Source organism: Podarcis vaucheri (assembly GCF_965113315.1).
Source record: "Podarcis vaucheri genome assembly, chromosome: 13".
In the NCBI taxonomy this organism is placed as follows: Eukaryota; Metazoa; Chordata; class Lepidosauria; order Squamata; family Lacertidae; genus Podarcis; species Podarcis vaucheri.
The window spans coordinates 57,967,822-57,973,300 of record NC_138751.1 but is presented as its reverse complement, the minus strand read 5'-3'; the positions used below and the strand labels follow the sequence as shown (position 1 = coordinate 57,973,300).

Here is a 5,479-nt window from a genome sequence, read left to right as displayed (position 1 = left end):
ACGGCACGGACAGCCCCCCGAAGGGAGAGGCCAGCAGGACAGAGCAACCGGGAGCCCCCAGCTGCCCTTGGCTGCTCAGGCAGCTGCACCACTTGCTTCGCCTCCCCAGGAGAGCGAGAGGCCCCCTGCTCGTCCAGCACCAGCTGCAGGGGCACCAAAGTGCATTTCCATCAACACTGGACAACTCCCAAGTCACACCTTTCTTGCTCCTGCTCTCCACTCCTATATCTGCTGTATCTGCTGTATTGGGCCCCAAGGGTCCAACCCCCTGCGGTGCAGGAATCACAGCTAGTGAATCAATTTCTACTTAAAAACCTCTGGCGAAGGAGAGTCCACCTCCTTCTGAGAGAGTCCGCTCCACTGTTGAACAGCTGCTACTGGCAATAAGTTATTCCTGATGTTTAGCTGGGATCTCCTGTCTTGGAGCAGGAAAAACAAGCTTCCTCCCTTGAGGTACTGTATTTTTTGCTCTATAAGACTCACTTTTTCCCTCCTAAAAAGTAAGGGGAAATGTGTGTGTGTCTTATGGAGCGAATGCAGGCTGTGCAGCTATCACAGAAGCCAGAACAGCAAGAGGGATTACTGCTTTCACTGTGCAGCAATCCCTCTTGCTGTTCTGGCTTCTGAGATTCAGAATATTTTTTTTTCTTGTTTTCCTCCTCCAAAAACTAGGTGCGTCTTGTGGTCTGGTGCGTCTTATAGAGCGAAAAATACAGTATTTGAAGGTGGCTGTCCTCTCAGCTCTCCACCTTTTCTTCTCCAGGCTAAACATATCCAGCTCCTTCAACCATTCCTCATATGTCTTGGTTCCCAGGGTCTTTACCATTTTGGATGCCCTGCTTTTCCACTTAATTGTTCCAGGTGTGTCTGGCCAGACGATGTGGCTAGAAGAGTTTAAAAGAAGCTGCCAAGAGAGATTTTGGAAGTGTGCATGTCTGCAACCAGCATAGTTCCCCCTGCAATCCTTTTCATAGAAGAAGGCAAAGAGGAGGAGGGGGGGAAAGTCACCCTGAAGGGGGCTCTTCCTCTTCCACAGGATGTCAAAGCCCTCAGCACAGCCCTGCAGTGCAGCTCTCTCTGCCCACCTGTGGCTCAAATACCTACCTAGCTGCTGATCCATATAGTTCAGCATCTTGTTCCCACAGAGACCAACCAGACACCCCCATGGGAAGCCCCTGAGCACCATGTGAGTGAGTGCAACACCAGCCACTCTCCTCACTTGTGCAGTAAAGGGTGGGCATTGAGTACAATAGGCTCGCCCTTTGGGGAAAGAGGGGCTCTACCCTACCATCTCCCCTCTGTCTGCCCCACCTGTCTGTCTCTCCACTTACAACCAGTCCAGGTGGGAGGGAGCACACCTCCATAGAACCAGGAGGAGGGGGACAAATGCAGGGTGAGCTGGCTCTGGCGCCACCTACTGGTGGGCTCCCTGCCCAATGAGTAACCATTGGTGGGAGAGGAGACAGTACCCTGACATCCTGTTGTGAAGAGGAAGCGCTAACTGCAAGTTTGTTTTCTGTCCTCTGAAATTTGTCTTGAATTTATATGGAAATTAGCATATGCAAGTTTGTGTCATTGGCCTGTGAGAAGAGTCTTGTCAATCCCTGCCCATGGTACAAAGAGAAAAGCTACCTCTTCAGTTTGGCTAATGGGAGTTGCTGTCGCTCTACAGTTGCAGCCCTCAACACCTTTCATCTTCACAACATCTTCACAACATCTTCACAAAGCTTGGCTAGGCTGTCTTTTTAAAAAATAATAATATTTATTGAGAATTTTAAGATCACAAAGAAACAAAGAGAGAGAAAAAGAAGGAAAAAACAAGTAACATTTAAACAATACAAATCAATAAAAAAGGTCAAAAAGAGAAAAACAAAACAAAACACATAATACATCAAAATCAAAAAGCAAAAATAAACAAAAAATTTAAAAACAAATCCAATATTCCCAAATCATTAACTGTCATTACCTTGTTTCATCGACCTCCTCACACCTCCCTTTTTTGTATTCTAGTTGTTAATTATCTCAGCAAATCCTTTCCATCTTTCATAATATTCTGTCATTAAATTACCTTAATCTATTTTAACCTTATCTTACCATAAAAGGCCCTAAAACTTAAAATTTAAATCTTATTTATACCAAATTCTCTTAACCATGACATATTCTTACATAATTCTTTTTAACATTTCTGCTAAAGCCAAATAATTTCATTCCAACATTTTTCTAATACTCTTTATTTTTACAAGATTTTCCTAAATAAATTATTTAAAACTTTCTTCCAATCTTCATCCAACGTCTCTTGCTCCTGGTCTTGGGTTTTGTCAGTCCTTTCTATCCCATCCATCTAGTCCATCAACCTGGTAACCTTATATCCGAGACCCTTGGATCTCTTCCATGTCCCATCCGCAGATCTTCTTCATATTTATACCTGTGCTTTACTTTGTCTTCTGTTCCTTTCACTCGGGGAGACTCCAGCTTGACAATGTTTTTGTCCCTTCTCGACAGATCAGCCCCTTTTCCAAAGTCAACACTGAACTCCATGTGGTATTTAAAAGCATGTTTCAAAGTCCCTCCCAAGTTAAGGGCCCGCACAACTCCGAACGCCTCCCGGCCCAAAGCCAGACTTGAAAGGTCAAAACATCCCTGCATAGGGGGGTCTATCCAGCCCCCCATCTCCAAACCAAACAGAACTGTCTCTCCAAATCTGGCTTTCTCCAGGTTCATTCGTCAAGTCCAACAACTCATGTTCCTGCTGGGCCACAGTTCCCTCCATCTCTGCCTCACTAGGTCCAGCAACAACCTCCTCCCTCATCTGATCTGTCAAAGCACACTCCTGAGTTAATTCCTGTGGGTTCTATACAAGTGCCCACTGCCTGTCCAAACTTTCCAATCCCAACAGTCATCAAATCCATCTTCTCATGTAACTGTTCCAATAAAGCACTTGTCTTACAAAAGGCCAACACCAGAGCCTCCGAGTACATTGTTGTTGAAGGTCAGAGTCTGTTCCCACGATCTTAATCTATTGCAGCTGCAAAGCTCCCCAGTTCGAATTTAATAACAGTTTCACAAGCTCCCTCTAGGGGGAAAAGCTTCTATTTGTATCCATCTCTCTCTCTCTCTCTCTCTCTCTCTCTCTCTCTCTTTTTAAAACAAATCTAACAACAAAGTTTCCTTTTTCAGATATTTTGTCAATATTTTCTTCCTTTTAGATGCGAAGGGGAACAATGGAATCAATATGTTTCTCTTCTTTTAACTACCTGTCAAAGACGTTTGTCTGTAGTCAATGAACTTCCCGAAGACGTCTGTCCTGACACCCCGCTCCCAGGTTCAGGATGGTGGAGAATTGCTTTTCTTTGCTTGTCTTCTGCAAGTTTAATCAGTCCAGAAAAAGTCCCCCCCTCTTCTCCTGCTTCCAAGGGGGGGGGGGTTCAGTAATTTTAAATGATGAAAATTGATCCTTTACGAACGATTTTCTAAGCTCTAGCTTGCCGTGTCTTTGCTTCAATCTATTTACAAAAAGCGGAAGGCAGACTTCCTGTTTAGACCTTCCCGCTTCAGTGCCAAATTAAAAGAAATTTCTTATTCCAATTTTCCGTTCTACTCACGGACTAGGCTGTCTTACCCGGAGGGCAGTGCCAGATTTACGTATAAGCTCAACAAACTTTGGCTTAGGGCCCCACTCTCTTGGGGGCCCCAAAAAATTTTAAAGGAAAAAACAACTGGATGTACATTTTCAAAATATAAGATTAAAAACAAATAAAATAAAACTTACATACAGCAACAGTTTTTGTGTTGTGTAGGCTCCTATGACGTAAGTAATGGGCCCTGCCTGCTATATATAGGGCCCCATTACCTACAGTAACTTAGGGCCACATCAAACATAAATCCAGCCCTGCCGGAGGGCCACATTTGTCCTTGGCTAACCCTCTGGGGGGGACGCGGGTGGCGCTGTGGGTTAAACCACAGAGCCTAGGACTTGCTGATCAGAAGGTCGGCAGTTCAAATCCCCGCGACAGGGTGAGCTCCCGTTGTTCGGTCCCTGCTCCTGCCAACCTCGCAGTTCGAAAGCACGTCAAAGTGCAAGTAGATAAATAGGTACCGCTCCAGCGGGAAGGTAAACGGCGTTTCCGTGCGCTGCTCTGGTTCACCAGAAGCGGCTTAGTCATGCTGGCCACATGACCCAGCAGCTCTACGCCGGCTCCCTCGAGATGAGCGCCGCAACCCCAGAGTAGGCCACGACTGGACCTAATGGTCAGGGGTCCCTTTACCTTTACCTTAACCCTCTGGGGGCCACACTCCAGCAGTGGGTGTGGCCAAAACTGGGTGCAGCCAACACACCCCTCTCATATGCACACCAACACAGACCTCCTCTCCGCTCATGATCTCCACTCATCCAGTGATTGATCTGCTGACTGGGGAGAGGGTGGTGTGCCCCACAACCAGGATGCAGGGCTCCCGCACCCTAGTCCTAGGGCTAAGTATTTTCTTGTTGCAGACAATACCAGAATCAGTGGAGTGGGGAGCAGCAGAAAAATGTGTTTAGGAAGTTTGCAGCCCTGTTTTAAAGGAACAGGAACCTCTGTTGTGTAATTTTCCACGAGGCTATCTCCTCTAGACCCAATTCTAGGCTGTCAAATCATTTCCACCACATATTCCTGACTTGGATCATCTTCAAAGGCTCTTGCTGCTTTCTCCCTGATAAAGAGCTCTGCCTTACTTTCTTTTGACTTGGGGAAAATAAGCTGTTCTTAGAGTGGAGAGAATCACCCTCAATTAGATCTCGGTCTACAGGTTCAGGGATCAGAAAATACAGTACTGTAATCAAAAGTTGGCAACCCTACATTTGTTCTATGATAAATGTATTTCAAATATCTGGATGTCACCAGTGTCCTTTGACTTGGAGACCATCTTATTTTATTGTACACAGCTGGAAGCACTGTGGATTTTAATTCTCTTGTATTTAATACCCTCTTGTATTCCCCAAATTACCAATTTATTTGTTTTGGGGAGGTGAGGTGAGGAAGGGGTTACTCTGAGAATGTATTTGCACTGTGGTTCCTTTCAGAGAGATGCTGGGTCACAACTGTGTCCTGTGAAGTCCACAAAACATTTATATCGTGGTAATAAATTTGTTAGCCTTTGAGGTGCCACAAGACTGTCGTTTTTGCTGTAAGGGACTGGTGTGGCTACTAGCCCTCTGGAAATGGAAATGGCTGGGTGCCAACTCCATTCAGAAAGTGCTGTCGGAAAAGAAAGGAAACTTTTGCAAAATGCACAGACTTGTAGAATATCTGGTTATAAACAAAAACAGCTAGGAAATGAGTGACATTTGAACCTATGAAAATCAGAATTCTTCAAAGCTGGGGACTGTATCGTTCTCGTTTTATTTCTAGGAAAGATCTATAGCTTGCTGCCTTTTCCAAGGCAAGGAGGTAACGGGTGAAACGAGATAACATTGATTAAAATGCAATAAAAAGAGCAG

General features: G+C 45.2%; 2 long non-coding RNA genes across 2 annotated transcripts in view; one reads left to right on the top strand and one right to left on the bottom strand.

The window, feature by feature from the left end:
- LOC309517098 overlaps positions 1 to 4,196 on the bottom strand; it is a 136,025-nt gene extending 131,829 nt beyond the window's left edge. The window contains exon 1 of the long non-coding RNA XR_014213149.1: positions 4,051 to 4,196. This is a non-coding gene — a long non-coding RNA (uncharacterized lncRNA). The remainder of the gene's footprint in view (positions 1 to 4,050) is intronic.
- The window catches only part of LOC309517099, a 393,909-nt gene that overhangs the window by 338,926 nt on the left and 49,504 nt on the right, over positions 1 to 5,479 (top strand). The window lies entirely within an intron of this gene.